The sequence below is a fragment of the Capra hircus genome, chromosome 18 (genome assembly GCF_001704415.2).
Source record: "Capra hircus breed San Clemente chromosome 18, ASM170441v1, whole genome shotgun sequence".
Lineage (NCBI taxonomy): Eukaryota > Metazoa > Chordata > Mammalia > Artiodactyla > Bovidae > Capra > Capra hircus.
The window spans coordinates 13,963,615-13,986,730 of record NC_030825.1 but is presented as its reverse complement, the minus strand read 5'-3'; positions in this window follow the sequence as shown (position 1 = coordinate 13,986,730).

The window sequence follows — 23,116 nt, the reverse complement described above, 5'->3', positions numbered from 1 at the left end:
AGCCAAAAATAAATGCTGAGAGTTGATGACCTCCATGCCATCTGTGGGCATGGTGCCTAGACAGGGTGCGATCGGGGGAAGGGTCCATGTCCACACCCACGCACAGGGCACTGGCGGGTCCCCGCAGCAGTGAGAAGCAGGCTCCAGAAACTGCCCTCCCTGGGCACCCAGGATCTTGGGCCCAGGGCAGACTATACACCTGTCATCAAGGCTTCCCAGTTCCCGGGGGATGCCCATTACCTGCTTCTGTCTGTTCGTCTGAGAACCAGCCCATGGGGCAGCCTGCATCTCCCCATTTCATTTTTCTTTTCTTTTTCCCTCACTCAGACGCTCTGCAGGATGAGTTTTGAAATTGACTGTGGTCTGGATGATAAGCAGTCACTGCGCCACTGAGTGCATAGGGTCACCTGGTGGTTGAGAAGCTTTGTCCTAGTTTCAAGGGATCTAGGGAGGTTGGCACCAGGGAGCTGGCAGTGCCCTTCCCTCCTGCATGCCTGGCGCCACCTCCCTCCCAACTGCACAGGGACTAACCCTCCTGTCATGTTTTCCAGGATTCCTTTCTTTTTTAAAAAAAACATAAATCATGCTTTATCTTCATGAAACTGATGGCTGGAGATGTCAGAGCAGAAATCAGCTAATTTATCTCCATTTTTGATAGTTTCATCTATTTGTTTACTTAGCGTTGGCTGTGCTGGCTCTTTTCTGCTGCACGGGCTTTCCTCCAGTTGCAGTGCGTGGGGGCTGCACTCTAGCCGCGGTCTGCGGGCTTCTTCCTGCGGCGGCTTCTCCTGTTTTGGAGCATGGGCTCTGGGGTGTGCAGGCTTAGCCATTCCACGGCATGTGGGATCTTGCCGGACCAGGGGTCGAACCCGTGTACCCCTGCATTGGCGGGTGAATTCTTAACCACTTGACCACCAGGGAAGTCCCTTCCATCACTCTTTGGATGAACATTTCTTGGAATCGACTTTGAATTAACACCTTCCTCTTTACCTTTTTACTCACCTTCATCGTAAACAATACAACTATTTGTGTTGATTATGTAATTTTTTTCTTAAAATGCATTATTACAAGGACAAACCAGTTAATACATCAGAGGGCTGGCGGCAGGGGAGGTGGTCCTATTCTGCCCCCCACCCCCCAGGGGACTCGCCCTGGCAGGGCACTGCCAGACCTTCATCTGGAATACGGACTGCCTGAGTGTGCTGAGCGCTTTGTGGACACACAACACACACGCAGAAGAGAACCCAGACTCCCCACCCATGTCCCCAGCCCCGCGTGTGTCTCTGCGTGAGAGCTCCATGAGGACAGGGCTCTGGGTCTGTCTGCTCCCTGCAGTGTCCTCCATGCTCTGAACGGAGCCTGGCATGCAGTGGGTCCTCAGTTCTTATATGCAGAGCGATGTGTGAGTGGGTGAGAGAAGGCGCTCATAGGGCCTCCCTTCCCTCCAGCCTGTCCCTCCCCAGGGCCCAGGCCATGTGGGCTGCCGTGCGGTGTGGCCAGGTCCCCCCTGCCCAGAGCGTCCTTGTAACCCTTGCCGTCTTCACAGCGCCGTGTGATTGTGTCCCCTGCTTCTCCCCCACCCCACCCCACGCACCTCCATCTGTTGAAGCCTTGACCCCCTCGGTGGTGGGATTTGCCACTAATTCCAAGGTAAGAGGGCGAGGCCCTCACGATGGGATCAGTGACCCAAGAGAAGGGGGAGAGGACACAGGGGGGAGGCCGCTGTCTGTCAACCAGGATGAGAGACCTCCCGAGGATCCGACCTCCAGAACCGTGGGAAGCCCTCAGTCTGCAGTCTTTGCTCATGGCAGCCGGAGCCAAGACCATGACCTCAGGATGGTCTTCAAGGTCTCAGCACCGCTCCCCCATGAGCCACACCTGCGCCTCCTCTCCTTTCCTGCCGGACCGTCCGCATTTCCCTGGATGCACCAAGTTCTCTCCTGGCAGCGTTTCCGCAGGCTGCTCCCTCTGCCAGGATGCTCTCCCTCCATTTGTCACCCAGCTCCTTCTGGGCTCAGTTTACCCCTCAGGCACCTGAGGATGGCCTACTGACCCCTGTCTCTGCCCACCACCCTCCCCCACACCCCAGGGTACTGCGGGGTCTCCCCTTTGTATCAGCAAGATGGGTCAGTGACATCTTAACCCCAGAACCTTGATGATGTCACACAATGAAGGTTTACCTCTCACTGGTGTTCAGAGAATTTCCTTGGGGGCCTGTCTTGGGGCCCCAGATCGCCAGTTAGGGCCCCAGGAGGATGGTGGCTGCACCCTGGGCTCATCCAGGAGAGTGTCGGGAGCTCAGTCCTGACCCAGAGTGCCAGAGATCACTGCTCATGGTCCACTGGCCAGAACTAACCACCTGGGCCCAGCCTACCTGGCAGGGGGAGAGAGAAACATACAAACCCCTCTTGTTGCTCAGGAAAAGGAAAGCATTAACACAGCAGAATGGTCTCTGCCGTTGCCCATCATAGAGCGCTCCCCACGATGTGTAATGCAGATTTATTGTCTGCTCATTCCCTGCCCGAGACTGAGGTTCCTCTGGTCCCTGGCTTTCAGCTTTCCCCCTAGTTTTACCCTGGACACCTAGCATGCACCCCCCACCAGGAAGGAGCGTGGAAGTTTGAGAAGGATCTAGTCAAGACCGACGGCTGCTGCTCCAAGTGGACGCCTGCTTTCTCCAGTGAAACCCCAGGTTCTCAGATGCCCTGTGTTGTGTGCTGGCTGCAGTGGGTGATTTCTTCACCATCTCCCCTTTGCTTCCACACCAGTGGAGGCTGTCAGGACCTATGAAGTACCCTAAACACACTCCGTCTGTCTTGTCTGGTTTCCATTTTGTGTTTGTGCTGTTTTTTAGTACAATAAACAAGGTAAAATCAATGAAGTAAACAGCATGAGGTTTCAAGTGTTTTCAACAAGCGAACAATACCTAGCTGTTCTGAGAATGTGAATCCTTGGTTTACACTGATAGCTGGAAAACAAAGTATTTGGATGGCAGCCAGTTTTCCAGGGTGAATAAACACCTCAAAAGGGACAAATATTTTTCACAGACTGTCAGTGAAACAGAGGCTCATATGTTTAAAAATAAATACCTAAAAAGGGAAGAAAGAAGAGAAAGAGCAAAGAGACCCTGCTAACCTTCCGTTTCCAAATGAGCTAAAAAAGGAGTTTTTATAGTTATAGTTACTGCATCCAAAGAAACAAAACTCTTTTAACTCCTCTGTACCACTCTTCTCAATGAGTTTTTCTAAAATGTCACCCTTGAGATTGAACAAGGGACTTCACTCTTTAGGTCTTAGTTTCCTGATCTGTGAAGTGGAGGTAGCTATAATTCCTCATTCGCAGCATAATTATGAGAACTAAAGAGGTGAATGTATGCAGAGGGCTTAGAGCAGGGCGTGGCACCTGTGACATCCATGTAAGTGTGAGTCATCACCGTCATCGTATCATTATCATCACCATCACTATCGCCGTCGTTACCATCATCACCACAATCAGCATTCACTATCACCATCACTATCATAGGCGTCACCATCATCATCACCATAATCATCGCCACTATCACCGTCTTCACCATCATCCCCGCCATCATAGCCATCAAAACATCACCATCATCACCATCAAAATGTTATCACCACCATCACCATCACCATCACCATCGCCACCATCACCACCACCATCATCATTGTTGGTGCTTACAAACCTCATATGATGAAAGCAATGAAAACAAGTGTCAGGAAACCATCCTCTGATTGGTATTAGACAGCGGTCATCCAGTGAGATGCAAGCTCAAGTGCTGAGCATAGACCTGAAATATGAGTATATTGTGGGTTTTCTGACTGTCACCCCTGTGAGGCACAGGCATATATGTCCACACACTTCATATACCCACGCACTTGACTCCTTTCTGAATATTCCCCGTACTAGTGCTACTGAGAGGAAGGTGACATAAAGGCAGTTGCTTGACTGGGTAGTTCTCAAGAATTCATGAATTGGCAGAATGCTTCTTCTTGACCCACCGCTGCCAGGGCTGCAGAAGCAGATACTCCAGAATGTTAGCAGGGTCACCCTTGGGAGCAGCGTTAGAAGCAGGCTGCCTGCAGGTCCCTAGTTTGTGCCTGGTTTCCCCCAGTGCCATTATTCGCAACGCCCCAATTATGAAGCATACGATCACTGTCATTTTAGTGGTTTCTGATCTTCTTGCTGCTCATCTTTATTTTCTAAGCTTCAGAAGGAAACTTTTGCTGTTGTTCAGTCGCTGTGTCGTGTCCAGCTCTTTGCAACCCCGTGGACTGCAGCACACCAGGCTTCCCTGTCCTTCACTACCTCCTGGAGCTTGCTCAGACTCGTGTCCGTTGAGTCAGTGATACCATCCAACCATCTCATCTTCTGTTGGCCCCTTCTTCTCCTGCCTTCAGTCTTTCCCAGCATCAGGAGCGTTTCTAACGAGTCAGCTTTTTGCGTCAGGTGGCCAAAGTATAGGAACTTCAGTTTCTGCATCAGTCCTTCCAGTTCAGGATTGAGTTCCTTAAGGATGGACTGGTTGGATCTCCTTGCAGTCCAAGGGACTCTCAAGAGTCTTCTCCAACACCACAGTTCAAAAGCATCAATCCTTTGGCACTCAGCTTTCTTTGGCGCTCAGCTTTCTTTATGGTCGAACTCTCACATCCGTACATGACCACTGGAAAAACCATAACTTTGACTAGATGGACCTTTGTTAGCAAAGTAATGTCTCTGCTTTTTAATATACCAACTAGGTTTGTCATAGCTTTCCTTCCAAGGAACAAGCGTCTTTTAATTTCATGGCTACCGTCACCATCTGCAGTGATTTTGGAGCCCAAGAAAATAAAGTCTGCCACTGTTTCCATTGTTTCCCCATCTATTTGCCATGAAGTGATGGGACTAGATGCCATGATGTTCATTTTCTGAATGTTTCATTTTAAGTCAGCTTTTTCACTCTCCTCTTTCACTTTCTTCAAGAGCCTCTTTAGTTCTTCTTTGCTTTCTTCCATAAGGGTGGTATCATCTGCAAAGGTGAGATTATTGATGTGTCTTCCAGCAATCTTGATTCCAGCTTGTGCTTTATCCAGCCTGGTATTTCATATGATGTACTCTTCTTATAAGTTAAATAAACAGGGTGGAAATATACAGCCTTGACATACTCCTTTCCCAATTTGGAACCAGTCCATTGTTCCATGTCTGTTTCTAACTTGCTTGTTGACCGGCATACAGGTTTCTCAGGAAGCAGGTAAAGTGGTCTGGTATTCCCATCTCTTTAAGAATTTTCCACAGTTTGTTGTAATCCACACAGTCAAAGGCTTTAGCGTAGTCAGTGAAGCAGAAGAAGATGTTTTTCTGGAATTTTCTTGCTTTCTCTGTGGTCCAGTGGATGTTGACAATTTGGTCCCTGGTTCCTCTGCCTTTTCTAAATCCAGCTTGAACATCTGGAAGTTCTTAGTTCACATACTGTTGAAGCCTAGCTTGGAGAATCTTGAACATTACTTTGCTAGCATGTGAGATGAGTGCAGTTGTGGGGTAGTTTGAACATTCTTTGGCATTGCCTTTCTTTGGGGACCACTGCTGAGTTTTCCAAATTTGCTGACATATTGAGTGCAGCACTTTCACAGCATCATCTTTTAGGATTTGAAATAGCTCAACTTTTGTAATGAAAAGAAGAACAGTACCAGTGACAAGGCAACAATTCAGGTGCCACCTTCCCCAGAGATGGTTTCCTGCTTCCCTAGCATGAATCTCTCCAGGCAGAATCTTCTCCAGCCTGTCCATAGCAAGCTGGCGTTAAATATTGGCTACCAAGCAGGAAGCTGATCAGCCCCACCCCCAGCTCTTTGTATAAAGCCGATCCTACTAGTGATGGTGGAAACTGAACCATGCCTACGGGAGACATAACACAGAGACCTCCTCCAGAGTGTGGTCCCCTTTGGTGGGGAGCGTAAGGCAGGGCTTGCACAGGAGAACCTGGGCTGGCTCCGTCAGCTTGGTGCTTCCACCCAGCAACATCGCTCCATGTGGGAACGGAAAAATATTAATTCAGGAACCCATGCCCATTAGTGAATCGCTGTGTCTGCAACTTTACACTCATTAGAGTTTTAATAAACTCCTGCCTGTTTTTATAGGGATTTTTTTCCACCACCTTTGAACTACTTGAAAACAATAAATTGCCCTCTTCACACAGGTTGGCCAAATGGGAAGACTGACCTTATTTCCACTCTCCTCCTGAGGGTGATGACGCAGCCCCACGAGCCAGGGATGCTGTGATCGATGAGAGATGGACTTCAGCCTCTGCGGTGACCCCCGGAAGAGGAAGCAACTGGACATTTCCTCTGCACATTGTCTTTTGCAAAGATACAAGTAAGGAATATCTGTCCTGGACTGTTTTTCCTTCTTTGAATGCCAGAAAAAGTTGCTAAGTTTAAGGGAAACAGAGGTGGGAGAAAACCTGTATTATTAAGTTTTAATGGATAATGGTGGGTCTTTGGTCAAATCAACCAAAGACCCACATCTGCCGTGGCCAGGACTGTCTTCACACCTAGAGGCCTGAGCACACTTTGGAGTACAGGTTTCAGATACGCCAACTCTTGGGGCTGACACGTTGACTGCCCCCCATTCCCTGGGTACTAGCGCCCACCTGGGTGCACCTGTGCATCACGCCCTTGCTGTTGCGGGAACGCTCGTCCTGTCTCTTCCCTGAGGTTTGCTTCGTCAGGAGCTTCTGGAGACACCTTCGCTGATCGCCCGTGTGGCACTCTGTTTCGTCACCTTGCTGTTCCTGCCTGTTTACCTGTGGATCTTCTGTTTTCCCACCTGGAGTGTAAACCCCATGAGGGCAGGGATTTGTCATCGTAGCTTTGTTTCTGAATGAATGACATGGTAGGTTACAGTGTAAAATGCTCCCATTCTTAAAGGCACAGTGCTCCATGCATCGCAGGAGACCAGGCTGGGTAGTCTCTAAGTCCCCTTCTGGTATTGTGATCCCAGCATTCAGGTCCCAGGTCTCATTTAAAACCTCTTTTTTCCCTCCTTCTGAACAGAATCCACAGTACTAGACTCCCTCACCCTCTCTGATCCTGCATGTGGTGCTCAAACATATATGGAGCGCCACTGCGTGCCACGCTGGGCTGCAGGGTCTTTGTGAACAGTGTCATCTCGACACATAGGCCACCCCTGTGGAACAGAGCCCAAGTGCAGGGAGTGAGGGCCTCTCGGAGCAGTGTGGGTTAGGACTTCCCTCCCGTCACCAGCTCCTGTTCCAGACTGAGGGACTGTCTGGTGAGTGGTACCCAAACCATCCTGGTGCTCATTTACCCAAGCCATCTCTGTGTTTAAGACACTGTCCTTCACTCCAACGGGAGCCCTACAGAGTATCTCCCAGGTCAGAAACTACTATGTGCGGCTTTCTCTGCTTCAGATAAAATCACGCTGCCTCCACTGTCCACGATTCCATCCAGCATGAGGGCGAGGAAAATTGCGGAGTCACAGCTGCCTTCAGAGGGGGCTGACAAGCAGGCAAAAGGTAGATGTTTTGGAAGAAAGAGCCCTGTTAACAAAATGATGGAGGAAACATCCCTGTTATTTATTTCTTAGATTCGTAGTCCATTTCACCAAGGGTGCTGACAATATTGCATAGAAATATTAGATGTTCTGAAATCAACGCCTAATACCCTGCCAGACAGACCCAGCTTCTGACTAGCCCATCATGCACACTCACACACAAGCACTCACATACTCACACACACACTCCCACACTCACACACTTATCCAAGCTGTTATACACACACACTCCAAGAGATATTATCAACCTAAGTCACCCCCCCATCTTTTTTCAATCTCTGAAAAGCTGCATTTACCAAAATAAGCAAAACATGTGAGGTATGGAATCCACCTTGTTGAAGGGCTGGGTTTTATTGGTCACCCGGTAAATCAAACCACATGGAAAAGTGCTACATTTAGGAACACGCTGCGACTGTATTACCCCTCGACTTACTGGTTCATCTCTAATCGGAACCAGCTGGCAATAAAGACGCGAGTTCATGGGAATCCACCCTTTGTTGAAAGCGGGGCCGGGTGGATGCTGGAAGCCGATGAGCACAATGAAAACAGCTGTAATTGACTCTTGAGGTCAGGCCCTGGGTAGAACTTGGGGACAGGGGTGACGCTACAGCTGGTGCATAGAATGCTGGACTGCTGGTTACCTGTGACTGTGTATAGAGGGGCCAGTGAGGATGGCTCCGCTTAGGAGGCTCCCCGCTCCCCGCTCCAGTGTCTGACCCCACCGGCCTGGCTCAGGCAGCTCTGGTGTCTCACAGTTACTCTGGGCTGCTTGTTGACTGTGGCCGCCATAGTGGTGATGATGGCGGTGATGATGATAATGGTGATGGTGGTGGTGGGATGACCGAGGTGGGGACTAGGGTGGGATGATGCTGTTAATGGTGATGATGGGGATGACGATGGTGGTGGTGGTGATGGGGGGTTGATGGTGATGACAGTGATGCTGGCACCAGTCAGGAACAGCAGACAGGCTGCCCAAAGCACGTGGACCGTCTCCACATCAAAGCGCTGTGGTGTTAATTCCGTGAGCCTTGTAACCTTGATAGCATTAATCGAACTCTTTCCTTTTTTCCTTGTGATTTATCTATTTTACACACTCTTTCCCCCAAACAAGGAAACTGACTTCTGGATTCTAGAAATGGAACGCACACACGTGCGACCCCGACTCCCCTTCCTGTTGCTAATCAGCTCAGGGCTCCACCCTTTGGAAAATGGTGATGCATTGGGAGGGTCTGTGGGGTATTTTTAGCACCTGACACCAGCCTATCTCTTCCTCTCCCTGCAGGCCTGTGTGATGTGTACTGTTTAATCAACACACTTTAGTTAATTGGACAGACAGATTTTTTTTTGACAAGTCTGCTAATACTTTGAGGTCTGCAGGGGGTTCAGTGTCAGGGTTGGGACTGTGCATCTAGACCTGGGCTGGGGCACACGCCATACACACGGGCCACCCTTCCTCCTGGGCCCAGGGCAGGCCTCAGCGACACTCTCACGAAAAAATCTGCATCTCATTTTTTTTTCTTCTTCTTTTTTTCAAAATTTTTATTTTTACTTTATTTTGCTTTACAGTACTGTATTGGTTTTCTTCTTGACCCAGGATGTCTGGGATTCAGCACCAATTGCTGGAAGCCGGTAAGATGAAATTGATCTGTCGTCCCTAGAGATGTTGTAATAAAAATAACACCAGGTCTGTTCATTTCATACTTAATCCCTCAGCTCCCACTGGCCCCGTAGTGAAAGTCGGGGGCTGATTAGAGCGCACCATGTCTCTGCATCATGAGCATGGGAGGATCTACCCGTTTGGTGGTCCGCACTCTGGACCCTGCTCCTTAGGTCTGTCTAGGAGAACTGCTGTTGGGAATCACACGACGGACTCCCTTCGCTCTGGTGGAAAGGGTGGCGACACTGTATGCACGGGCAGGCCTTGAAGTCCCTGTGCGCCCTGCTCACAGTGCCTAGCCAAGGGAATGCCCTCCCCAGAGCGCTGCCCCTCCTTGGCACGGGCGGCACTCCACTTTGCTGTTGGATGCACGGTTTGCGAGAGCAAGGCCTTAGTCTGCCTGGTCCCCCGCCACGCTGCCTTGCCTTGGATAGTGCGTGGTGTGTAGAAGATGCTCAGTATATTTATGGAGTCAGTGGGTGCATGACCTCCGCCAAAGGGTGGTATCCCCTCAGGGAAGGCGTCCACCCGCAGGGCCCGCCGGCCGGCTCCCTGCACGTTGGGAGAACAGCCAGGTGGAGAAGCCCGCCTGTATTTCTAGGCAGAGGTGAGTGGTTTTCCTTGCATTCACTCTTGTGACTGTGGGAGCCCCTTCTGATGAGCCGCCTGCTAATGGAGGCACAGCCGCAGGCACCAGGGCACCGAGGGACCATGGGAAGCCTTTCCCGTCACACTTGCAGTCTGCGTGCATGTTGAGGAGACCGGGGGTGGGAAGGGGGTGGTGAGCGTGTGCCTGGGGTCTGAGTTGCTCTCGTGGCACTTTCCTCCCTGCCGGGCTCAGCGATGACTAGGCTGGAACTCCTGTCTTTTCCGGCTCCCCCTTTGGCACAGGCTCTGGACCCGACTCCATGGCAACCTGGAAAGGGAGACAGGGAGCCCTGTGCGTCATGGAGGGTCTGGGATGCGCAGAGGGAAGAACACAGTCGGCTGCAGCCGCATCTCCAGCTGATGAACCACACTGGCCCTGCTCTACAATCTGCTTGGAAAGACTCTCCAGGGGGCCTGAGAACCGAGTTTCCTTGGTGCATCTGGTAGGTTCTAAAACTGAACTTGGCTCGTTAAATCTTCTCTCAAGTGATGTGGACTGTATTCTCTCGACAAGGACATGCTGGAGAATTTCCTTCAAGGAAATATCTTAGAAGATCCATGTCACTGGGGGAGTTTAGAGAGAGAATGAGTCCCCCCAGGAGTTCTAATGAATGGAAACTGTCTTTCCCACACCCCTAGCCCTACCCGAGCTTCGGGAGGCATCACGTGAATCATGACAAAGAACTCAGGCCACAGTTTTGGAATGAATTACAAGACTGAGATTTTTCTGCCTTCATAAGAGACCCAACCTCTCTTCCCTTATGCCTGCGCTTCCCTCCAGATACACACTTTAATATCATGGTCCCCAGAGGGACTGTGGGGCTGTGGTCCCAGCTCATGAAGGCCTTCTGTGGGGAAGGCGGGGTCATAATGACGATAGTACAAACCAAAGTCATGTTCTGAATATCCAAGGAGTCCTAACTCCCAACTACCTCCCTGCTTTCTTCCTAAGAGCACTTAAGATGCCCAGCTGAAAGACCACTGTATCCGGCTTCCCTTCACCACCCCCTCTACTAACATTGAGTCTTCCAGGCTGATGAGAGTGGGTGGTGCTGATGTGGCTCTGGAACCAAGAGTAGGTGCACCCACAGCTGAGGGTGTCGGCTGTGAAGTCTGCTTCCAACCTCAGTGCAGCCAGGAGGCAGAACTCAGGACAGGTTACTCTCCGGGCTCCAGAGATTCCTGTCTGCCAAGCAGTAGAAGTTTCTAGCACAGGTGTGCTGGGCAGATCCAATGATCAGATGGTGATGGTGGTGATGATATCTTATTATCACTGTGACTTATTATCACTATTATGGATAACAAAGCAACTTCATCTGCAGTCTGAATGTTTCTGGAAGTCAGATAAGTGTGTGTCCTCACCTTAAATTGAGGAAGATGCTAAAGAGAAACCTATTGTCTGACCCCGATCGGTGCAGTCCAGGAAGCAAATGAAAAGAGTAGTCTGGTTGTTTCAGAAAGGAGTTGGGGCCCCAGGAGCTGTGAGAGATGCTGGGGCTTGGAAGCTGTGGGCACCCCCCATGCAATCGGGTTGATGCATCTTTCCCAGCACATGACGTGCACACACCTGCCACCTGGCCGTCCTTTCTCTTGAAATGTCCTTTACCCTCTCTGCTGAATCACACTCCAGGGTTAAAGGAATAACAAGGGCACCTAGATGTCATCATGCCTAGACAGTGCTTTATTCAATCCTCAAAATAACTCTACAGAGCAGCAAAGTGGGCACTGTTACCTCCGTTTTATAGATGAGGAAAATAAAGGTCAGAGAAGGGGATTCTTTGCTCAAGGTTGTCCAACCAACCATCAGTAGACACTGCAGCTTCTTCTCATGGAGTCCTTGAGACACCTCAGGGTTCCCTGGATCCCAGTTTGAAAACCACTGCCCTAGCCACTCTCTTGTGGGTCCTTCCAGTGAGCCGTGTGGTTATTTATACGACTTTGGTCACCCTTTGTGGTCCTGAGGTGGTGAGAAGTGGATGGAATTCAGCATGCACTGTACCCGGTGGGGCTCACCAGGTGCTTTGACAGCAAGATGTTTTCTTTCTTAAATCTGGAAATGGCTGGTCTCCCCAACAGGCACATTCTTGCCCACCCACGAAGGCTGAGGCCTAAAATTCTCCCTATTAACAAGCCCCTGCAGGCGCTGTGCACAGCAGAGCGGGCAGCCGCTCAGAGCCTGATGAGCGCTTTCTGCTGGTGCGTCCAGAGGGGCAGCTTGGCTCCGTGTTCACCGTGAGAGCATCAACAGGAAACGGAGCCGGAGCCCCTGCTGTCCTGGGCGGGACAGGTCCCCACTTCCCTCCAGGTCTGGCTCAGCTTCACCAGTGGAATCAAAATGGAATGCAGGATATAAATATACTGGCCACGCTAGCAGCTGAGAAGCTCATGGGTTTGCTTACATGTGCACAAAATGAAATCTCAGCTCACGAGCAGGGGTTCTATGATTATTAAATGTGCATTGATGGTAGGTTTGGCAGCTCTTTGGTCTTAGGCGTGGAGCTAGAAGTTGACTCAGAGTCCCAAGTGGTGGCTCCACGCTTGTCCTCGTCTGTCAGTGGTGTTGCCCGTCTGCTTGGAGGAAGAGGCTCCTCCTGAGGCAGGAGGATGCAGAGGAGATATTGGCCAGGAGCCAGTAGGGGTGGCACTTGAGCTCCCCCTACACCCAAGGGTAGGTGGAGCCAGGCGTTGACCAAACCAGAGACTTCAAAGCAGGGTCGTGGGCGACCTTCCAGGTCGTCCTAAGTCCTGGAGCTCCAGGAGAAGACGGGAAGATGCACACACAGAAAGCAGCCACACCCAACTTCCTGACTCTCCAAGCCCAAGCTTTGAAAGGGGAGGGAGGTAGAACAGACGGCATTTATCTGAACTGATGTCCCCTGACTCCCCAAGCCTGTGCATTGAGAGGGCAGGGTGGTGGGACAGATGGCATTTATCTGAACTGCCGTCGTATCAGGACACCAGTCACCACACCTCCATGAGCTTGAGAAGCACCTGGGAAGCTGTTTATAGAGCGTGTGTCTGTCTCCCGACTCTCCATACAGGCAAGCACCTCCCGCCAAGACTCTGAGTCATTTGCGCTGAAAAGGGTCGGGAGTCCGTTCACAACACCTGGCCTTTCTGATGTGACTGTGAGTGAGTCACCGTGTGGGAGACAAGTTCCAGAGTGATAGTTCTCCGACCCCCATCCCCCAGGGTCCCTGAGGGAGGTCGTGTTAGAGCCCAGGCTGCCAGACCCTCCCTGCAGCTTCTCATGTGTGGCTCGTGGCTGGAGCTCCAGAATCCGCTCCTCTAACAAGTTCCCTGGCAAGGCCTTGCTGCTGCTCCCGGGACTCCACTTTGAGAACTAGTCTTTTCCTGTCCTGGGGAAAACAAAAACCCAGCTTGGTCATGTCAGTGGTCCAAGGAGAGGAAACCAAGCCTTGCTCATCTTTTCTTCCCCAGCACAGCAGGCTCACGCTTGGCTAATTAAATGCACCTGGAGATCTTTTAGAATGTTCCCATGATGTTCTTTTTCTTTTTACTGAGATGCGTTTGATGTACAATATTACAGAGTTTCCGACTGTACGACATAGTGATTCACCATGCTTACGAATATACTCCACTCACAGTTATAAAGCTTGACTGTACTCCCTGCTGTACAGCATGTCCTTCTAGCTTCTTTATTTTGTGCGTAGGCATGTCTGTCTCTTGGTCTGCGCCCCCTAGCTCGCCCCTCTCCTTTACCTCTCCCCGCCTGTGACCACTTGTTTGTTCTCTATATCCACGACATCATGGCCATCCAAGTCTGAGATGGGAAAGAATTTCCAGACACAGAGCATTTCAGAGGGGAGTGAGTTTATTAAGAGCAAGGAGCAGAGATAATAAAGGCGCTGCAAGCACAGTGGGCCGACCTCCGGACAAGGAGAGTCAGTGCTTTTTGTGGGTTAGCAGCCAGTTTTTATAGCCTCAAGACACAGAAAAGTCCTGCTGGAAGGCTCGCATTAGGTGATTGGTTAGGGCACTATAGGGTGATTACTGGAATGAGCTTTTTCGCCTAATTTAGGGTCAAGAAATCTGCTGGTGACGATCAAGGGGGCGTTGGCAATGGTTACAAAGGGGCTCAGTCAGCTTCGGTGGCCTTGGTTCTGGGCTCCACGTCTGTGGCTTGGGGCAGGGCTCCACATGCGAGTTTGTCTCTTTTTTGTTATATTCACTAGTTTGTTTTATTTTTTGAGATTTCACATACAAGTGGTAGCAAATGGTATGTGTTTCTCTTTCTGACTTCTTAGTGTGATCATCTCTGGTCGCATCCGTGTTGCTGCAAATGGCATCTTTTTCTTTTTTATGGCTGAGTGGTACTCCGTTGCATATATGTAGCACGTCTTATTTATCCATTCATCTCTTGATAGGGCCACACTTAGGTTTCCTTTTATTTTTATTGTAAACAGCCCTGCTGTGAATGCATGCATTGGGGTGCACATATCTTTTTGAGTTAGTTTTTTTTTTTTTCTTCAGATAAATTACCTAGGAGTGGAATTGCTGGGTCATGTGGTAGTTCTATTTTTAGTTTTTGGAGGAACCCTGACAATACTGCAATCTGGGGTGGGGTCCTGGCAAGCTGCCCTCCTCCGGGTGCAGCCAGGGCTTAGGACCCTCACCCCTGCTCCTTAGCACAGAGCAGGTAACCAGTTTCCATCTCCATGTTAGTATCTGCTGAGCGTCCATAGCGTGCTTTCAGTCAACAATTACCGAGTGCCTGTTGTCTTCCAAATGCTGTGTCAGAGGCAGTGGAAACGAAAGAAAAAGGTATATCTGTCTGGTCTCAAGCAACTCGCAGCCCACTGGAGTGGACAGACGTGCGTCACAGGCGTGCGTCACAGGCAGGGGCTACAACGGAGGATGTGCCTGCGCTACAGACCAGAAGGCAGAGGATCCTTCTCGCTGGAGTTGGAGCCGGGCTTGGAAACTTCCAAAGAGGGTAGACTCTAAGCCGGGTCCTGATACATAGTGAGGGAGAAGGCCAGCACGCTTGCTCTGACAGACAGGACAGGCTTCAGTGTCAGCGCCTGAGGCCGCACAGAGCCGTCAGGAAAGCCTGAGCAGAGTGGTGTGGAGGGAGGACAGAGAACAAGAAACGAGGTCAGCTGAGGAGCGCAGAGATTAGAAGTGAGCTGCCTTTGGAGCATCAGGCTGTAATTCATTGTCCCCCAATGAGAGAAGGAGGTTTGGCCATCAGCCCCATGCTGCCACGTGGTAGGAGGTGTTCTCTCCCATCCCAGTGGGAAGCACAGCCCTTTGAGTCTATGCTCCTTTTAAAAAGCACGGATTCTCATTTCTTCCCATGTGCTTTTGGTGCCAGGATTCCTGCCAGAGCCCCAGCGTCCATCTCCTTCCAGGAGCAGGAAGGCAGGGTGGAAGATGGGCTGCTTGCTGGGAGAGGGGCCCCTGGACCAGCCTCTGCTGGTCATCCCTGGGTCCCTTCTCACTGTTGTGCCTACAAAGTGAAGTTGGGCAGAAAATCCGAAGACCAGTCTAGCCCTGACTTTAGAAAGTTGTCTCCTGCTGAGCCAGTGAGCCCTCGGAGAAGGACAGAAAGGACGCCTGCAGACATCCCTGGCTCCCTCTGACGCCTGGCCTCCCTGCCTGCATTGCGCTCTCACCAAGCCCAGTCCCCGCAGGTCTGCAGAGCAAGGTGCTGGCCCTGCCCGCCAGGGCGCATTCCATCAGTCACCTCCCCAGCCTCCAGCCAAGAGAGAGAGCACCCCAGGTCACCAGTCCCTGAAGAGAAATGGTTTATTCAACCATGTTTCGGAAATTAAAACCGGGGCCTCACTCTTGTGTTTGGCACGTCTGATGGGAAAAGTCAGACATGAAAGAAAGAACAGGAGCATCTTGGGTGTGGAGCTCTCAGGAGTGGCTGGGGATGGAACAGCTGAGCCGAGCCTTGCCGGTCTCCTCTGCTCCTAGACCCTGAATCCTGGAGCTGAGGTGCTGGGTGGTGCCCAGGGCAGCGCCCCCATCCTCCGGGTGGAGGTGCAGGAGTGGGTGGGGACCGGCACAATGAAGGGAGTTGTGGTTTTGACTGTGGCTGGAATGACTGTGTGATGCATTGTCCAGACTGAAGAGGAGCTTGTGACGACTCCACTGGGACGTGGGTGTGAACCAGAGCTGTCCAGGGTGAGCAGGGCCCACCAGACAGAGCTGAAGGAACTGGGGATGCTTAGGCAAAGAAACGATGAACTGGGGGAGGCATAAAGCCCGCATTTGACGGGACCTGAGCTCCTGATATGAAATCCCGGCACCATCGCTAACCACCTGTGTGACCTCAGACAAGTGCCATAACTTCTCTGAGCCTTGATTTCCTCACTAGGAGAGTGGGTAATGATGCCTGCCCCTCTGGGCTGCTGGCCAGGGGAGTTAGGATGCAAGAAGCCTGGTGTTTATTCATTGCTTATAGGCTTGGTGCTCAGTAGGAAGCGGCCCTGGGCACCTCTCCCAACCCCACTAGTCCTCAGCCTCCCCTGCTGTGGGGTGAGATAAACTTCCCTCCTGGTTAGTCCTCAGGGTAACTGGGATGAACAAATGGGACAACTGATGTGGAAGGCTTGGAAAACTGTGTGCGCCGGTCTGTGTGAGGAGCAGACCCACAAGAAGGGAACCAGAATAAACTGCTCCTAGGACGTGTGGCCCCTCGAAGATAAACTTCACCGCTGAGGGGAGATGCAGATGACGTAACCAGAGATAAACAACCAGTTGTCCCATTCGTTTGGTCGGGTGGCCACGCCATAAGTAAGCACAGGCTCCTCTGTCCCCCCAGCAATGACGCCCTCCTGTACTGGCGCTGACTCTGCCTCCCCTTTCAGTCTGTGACTTTGGGTGGGTTGATCCCCACCTCCTGGCTCCAGGCCTGGTCAATCAAAACATTCTGCTACTTGGACTGTAGTCATTGGTGCAAATACTGGCCAGAGGTCCAAGCAGACCAGTGAAACCCAGTTCCAGGGCTTCAGTTAGAGCTGTTGGCAGAGGCCCCTCCACCGCAGTGTCTGAGAAGGGTCTAGGGCCTGCAGCCACCATCTAGCTCACCCTGAAAATGGAACCCACATGGAGGAAAGCAGCGCTGATAAGCTCTGAGCGGGAGCCTGCTCCCTGTATTTGCCTCCCTGGATCCAGCCCTACCTGAATTTCAGATCTGGAGTTTGCCGTTAGGCAAACTGATGCTCCTTTCCTTTGTAGGTAAGTTTCTGCCACTTGCGATCGATAGAACTGTGAAAACTAGACGCAGCTGATGAGAAGCAGAGACATACAGAAACAGAGGGAAGGGTTCCTGAGTAGAACGCTTCAGCCATCTTCTGTCTGGTGGCCCTCGGGCTCATCCCCTGCCCACCTCTGTCTCTGCTGCATTGTCTTATGGGCTGGCCGGCACCTGCCAGCTGACTCCCAGCTGGCTCATCCAACAACGGCCCTGGGGGACAATCAGAGACAGGGAGGGGGAAGCCAGGGGCAGTTGCCTCTTCCCTCCCTGTCTCGGGTGGCTGCTCCTGTCCCTCCCTCACTGTCCCCAATTCTGCTGGGCACCCCATCCCTCTGCCCCTAGCCTTGCGACGCTGGAGGCTCCTGCTCTTGTTCATCTGTGGTGGCCTCACCGTTCCCTGGTTGGCTTCCTACCAGTCCCTTCACTTGCACAGACAATCCCCTGTATTAAATTCTCTCTGTCTTTGGTATTCAGAGGTGGTGCTTCTCTCCTGCTTGGATCCTAAGTGACACTGATGGCAGATCTATTTCCTCTTGTGTCCTGGCAGTAGAGAGGACGGGGACATCCAAGGAACTGGAGTAAGTTCAGAGCTACCGGAGGTGAGGGGTGAGGCTGGGCTGGATCCACAGGGCCTCGTGAACCACGTGGAGGGGCATGGCTGTGACTGGGGGCGGCAGGGGCCTCTGGTGCTCTGTAGGAAGGATTAGGGTGGTGTGGTGTGCAGTGACCGTCTCCAGGAGGGGAGGCGTGGGACTCGCATGCCCCTTTGGACTCTAGGCCACATCCTGAGACGAGGACATGGCTTCTGCAGGCCAGCACGTGCCAGGGGCCCAGAGAAATGCGATCTGGGACTTCCAGGAGCTGCCGCTCCCTGCCCGCACATTTCAAAGGCTGATCTCTTTGGGGGCTCCTCTTGCCCAAGTGAAATGGAATACTGTATGAGGGCTTGGGCGTAGAGGGGTGAGGACTCCAGGAGCCAGTGAGGCGGAGGGGCCAGGGGGCTTCAGCAAAGCCAGCAACAAAGAGCCCAGTGACCCAGCGAAGCCTGAAGCAGCCCAGACATGAAAGGAATATGCTGGAAAAATTAACTCAGTGTTTGCTTTGGGAACCAGTCTGACGGCTCTTAATCCAGTGGGCGTGTGTGCACTGCAGCTCACGGGACGCCCCATATCCCGGCGGGGCGACAAAGGGCCGTTTGTGAGGTTCGCGTCCACCCCTCGGAGGGTGCCTGCCGCCTGGTCCCCGCCCAGCCTCCAAGCAGCAGTCCTGCCGTCGGGGCCCAGCCTCCCCTGGCGGCCCGCTCCTGGCTGGTTGCTCGCTGGCTTTTCCTTTTCTTGCCTCCTTGATGTTCCCGCTTTAGAAAGACGAATAGCATGGAATAGTCGCCAGGCCCCAAGGCTGGAATGCATGGAGGGTCTGGCTTCTTAACAGTGCATCTGTCTGATGGAGCAGACTAGAAAAAGTCGCCCTTGGCTCCTGGATGGAGGGTCTGGGGTGGGGAGGGGCCGCCCCCTGCAGGGAGGAGTGACCCTCCCCCGTGAAGGACGGCTAGGGGAGTCACATGTGCACACATGGGCAGACAGGTCTCGGACCAGAATTTGATTAGATGTGCTTGAAAAGAAATCCTGTTTTAAATTCCTTCCCTCCTGTTTTAACTAGACGAGCCCCAGGGAGAGGGAGTCGGTGGCCAAAACTCAGACAAACCAACGAAGTTACTGCTGAGACTTTTGAGATCCCAAAGGCTTGGGTCCTGCCATTCCAGCGGGAGTTAAATGACCCTGGAGGGCCCTGATGACCACTGCGGTTTCACCTAAACCACTGGATTTAGAAGTGAGCCCGTGCTACGTGTTGACCCACGGGCATGCTGTCTACAAAGCCGTCACCTACATGGTCCAGTCTCAGGCGAGGCAGTCATCAGAGAAGCTGAGACCAGCAATTAGAGCAAATTTACAAGTAACCCAAGGTTCTAACTCTCATCAGCCACAAGAAGGGCATTCCTGGACCTATACAATCAGTTCCTACACCTCCTTTTGCTGTTCCCTCCTGTCCCCTCACGTCATTGCTGCTCCCTGAGTCTCTCCTAAAACAGAGACAAGACCCGCCACTCTTTGCTCTTATTACTGAAGTGGCAGTCTGGGAAGTCGGGGTCCTCTTTGGGGGTGAGGCTGGCTGAGTGCAGAAGCCCGCTTCTTGGGTGATGGGTGTCGGGCGAGGGCGACAACCACTCTGGATTCTCTCTGTCACCAGTTGTAAAAGAGGGCGTGGGTGTGCAGAGTGTCTGCCTGTGCTCCGTGCCCCGGGGACACCCCTCTAGGTAGCCATCAGCCGGGGTGGACCCTCAACCTGCCCTTCAGTCTAACATCCTGTGTGACCCCCTTGGTCTCTTGTCTCCAGCCCAGCAGGACACTCCCTAGTCCCCACACTTACCCACAGGTTCCCACACCCCGGAGCCCTCCTTCTATCCTCACCCCCTCCGCCAGCACAAGCGTGCTCACGTTCCAGCGTTTCCTTTCTGCTCAAAAGCCTGGATGTCGGTATCACAGAGCCACCGGACACCCCCTGGGCTTCCTTCTTGTGAAGAAAGAAAAACCTCTGTCTACTTAAGTCACTTTCATTTCAGGGCTTTATTACCAGCAGCTGCACACAATTCTAACTGAGAAGATCATTTATGACTATCACCTTAATATAAAAATAATATCTGCAACCGCTCCTGCCCCCCATCTGTCCATGTGGTCCAAAGTGGGAGTGGTGGGTGTGGCAGGCACTTGGGCACACACGTCCCCTGTGCAGCCCCTGCACCGGGCTCTACCTTCTGTTGGCATGACCCCAACTCCAGACCCCAATGTGCCTGTCGCCTTGTTCAGAGTGGCGTTCAGCCTGGCTTGGAAACTAAGCCCTGGCAGCGACCTGGTCCTCACATGCACTTGGCGGCTATTGGACCAAGTGACCTTGCACCTGGTTTGGGACCTCTTTGGGCCTGCTTGTCACCCTTGAGGCTTCACAGCCAGAGAAAGTTGAGGTCACATTGAGACTGTATTTGAACTTGGGGAAGCCACTTAACTTCTTTAGTTTCTGCAACCGCAAAAGCTTCTCTCTAGCCCAGCATTTGTAAAACAGAAATAGTGGAGGTGCCCAGCCCTGGCACCCACCCAGCTCTGGAGACCACAGTCTGAGACCCAGATGTCTGTCGGCAGGGCTGGTCCCTTCAGGGTCGAGAGGGAGAGTATGTTCCAGGCCTCTGTCCTGTCTTGTGGAGTTGTTCAACCTGTCTACACAGTGTCTCCTCCATGCGTGTCTGAGTCCTGTCTACACAGCGTCTCCCCCATGAATGTCTAAGAGTCCAAATTCCTCCTTTTTACAAGGACCCCTGCCAGGTTGAACCGGGGCCAACCTAGCAACCCCATCTGAACTTGATCATACGAAAAGATGCTCTTTCCAAAAAAGGCCACAGTCATCGGTGCAAAGGGCAAAGACTCCCAACATATTTGCAGACTCAGTTCGACCATGAGTTGACTGAGAAAATTCATGTAAAGAAAGTCCTTTCCTGCAGCCTCTGCAAAGGCTCACCGTTAACACACTCACTGTTGCTGCATTGGGTTTAGTAGAAAGAAACTGTCCTTCTGTTTCATGAAGCACAGACCAGGTCCCCCTGGTCTACAGAGACTAGAGTGGAAAGTCTGACCCATCCTGCTAATTCAGCTCTGGGGGTCTCAGTGGATGATGGTGGCAAGCCCCTGATGCGCTCAGGCCATCCTTGGATTTCAACTGGCAGACTGGGAGCCTGAGCTGACCTCCTCACGGCCTTCTCACTAGCTGGACAGATAGGAGACCTAGCCAAAGGGCCAAAAGTTTCAACTCTCTCTGAATTCCTCCAGCCTTGAAATTGGATTTTACCACAGAGTGAAATCCATTCAAAGGCATCTTCATTTTCCATATAACTTGCCAGCTGCAGAGAGGCAAGGCAGAAAGAGTGGCTGGAAATTCCAGCTCCGCCCTCCCACTCTTGCCCCTCTGGAAATGGGTCCCTCGTCTTCTCTTTCTCTCCTCTCCTTCTATCTGTGAGCAAGAGATGAAAACAGTCACTGCTTCCAGCCGTCCCCTCTGCTCTGAGGTTGGGCGCTGCCTGTGAGGGGACACAGGTTTCCCGGGAGTGGACTTGGCAGGTGGCTGTTTGGCTGCGGTGGGTGAGTGGGTGCCTGTCCTTGTACGTGTAGCAGAGAGGGGCCCCAAGGACTGGCATGCTCCAAGTCTAGCGGGCCGAGCTTCTTCCAATGTCCTTGATAAGGAAATCATCTTCCAATGAAGCAATCTCCAAATAGCTGAGCAGTGACCTAAAAAATTAGCACTCATAGGAAATGGGAAACACATCCGCCTCTGAGTAATTGGTTCTTTTTTCATATATGAGCTGAATCTGTGTGAAATTCCTTCCCCCCAATTATAAATAGAAACCAATGTGCTTTTCAGTTGGGCTTTTCTTTCTTTTTTTTTTTTTTATGAGGTTTTTTCCCACAGACAAAAGGGATTTTCACTTTCAGGAGGAATGATTGCCAAGGGCAAGAGGCTTTTCGATGGATGTGGCCCAGGGCCACCAGCCTCCTGCCCTGTCCTTGGCCTGACACCCCAGGCTGTTCCCTTCCTTAGAAGGGAGCACAGAGAGGCAGGAGGTGGAGGGTGGGGTTCCAGCGCAGCTCTCCCCGGCTGGCTGGGTGAGCCCGCGGGCCACCTTTGCCCACCTGTGTCAGTTTGCTCAGCTGACACTGGTGCTCCGAGTCAAAAGCCGCATGGCCTTCCCGCTCTGGATGCTGTGAGATACGCAGACAGGGAAAGCTGTCCACGGCTCTCAGAAGCCTGGAGGGAAAGGTCAGAGGTGAGAGAAGGAGCCTGGAGGAGCGCCTGGTCCTGCAGAGATGCCGGGCCCTCTGCCGTAGCTGGGCAAGGGAGACCAACCTGAGGTAGCTCACTTCCTGGGACCCGCCCGAGAGACTGAAAGCCCTGCCACACAGATCCTCGGCGTGGACGCCTCCCCTGCAATTCAGTGCCGAAACCCAACAGGCTGAATTTGAAAAACCTCCACTGGAGACAAAATCCGCCCTTAAGAGAAAGCTTAGTTGTTCACTGCAGAACCGTTTGAAGACACAGGGCAGCCCCAAACCTGTGGGAAGATAACAGGGTGTAGAGCGCAGTCACCCTATTAATCTTCCTAAGACCCATAAAGGTGCTGAGTTCCACATGCATCTTCCCCAGGGTTCCAAATCAGGGGCTGGGGACCTGAAGTGATCTCATTTAGAATTGTCACCAACAGGCTGGTGTCCCCAGGAGATGTGTCGGAGGCCACAGGCTGGTGGCCTCTGGGAAGACCTGCTGGTGTATTTTACTCAGTGACTTCAAACATCCAGTCTTCCCTGTGTCCTCGGTGGGGAACAAAGTGACATCTGAGTCCCTCCTGTTTCTTTCCTCTGGGCCCCCTGCCTGCTTCCGAAGGCATCCGCGCTGACAACCTGCCAAGTCACCACCCTTGAAAGTGCTTGTAGGAAGAGCAGGGACACCTAAGCCGGGCTCCCCAGATTGCCGGCCCCACACCCACCCACCCACTCACTCACTCAACAAGCAGTGGTGGTGTATTTCATCACCAGAGTCCAAAAGCCCGAAGACAGGGAGTGTCAGACATCTGAGGGCAGGAGAAGCGGGCATCGCAGGTCGAACAGAGAGATGGAATTTGCCCTCCGCCTTGTTTCTGTTCTGCGCTGGCCTCATCCAGTGAAAGGCGCCCCAGCCTTGACGTAGCTGGCCTCTTCATTCAGACCACGAGCGAAGGGCTGGTCTCACCTGGACTCTCCTCCCAGACGCATCCTGGCACAATGTGTTACAGCCCCCTGGGCACGCCTGAGCCCACGTAGAACCAGCCACCCCAGGGGGTGGGACCCTGGGGCATCTAAGGGCTCTGCAGCACTCGGCATCTGACCTTGTCCTTTAGCTACGTTTCCCGAGCGCTTTCTCTGGGCCTGGCCCTGGGT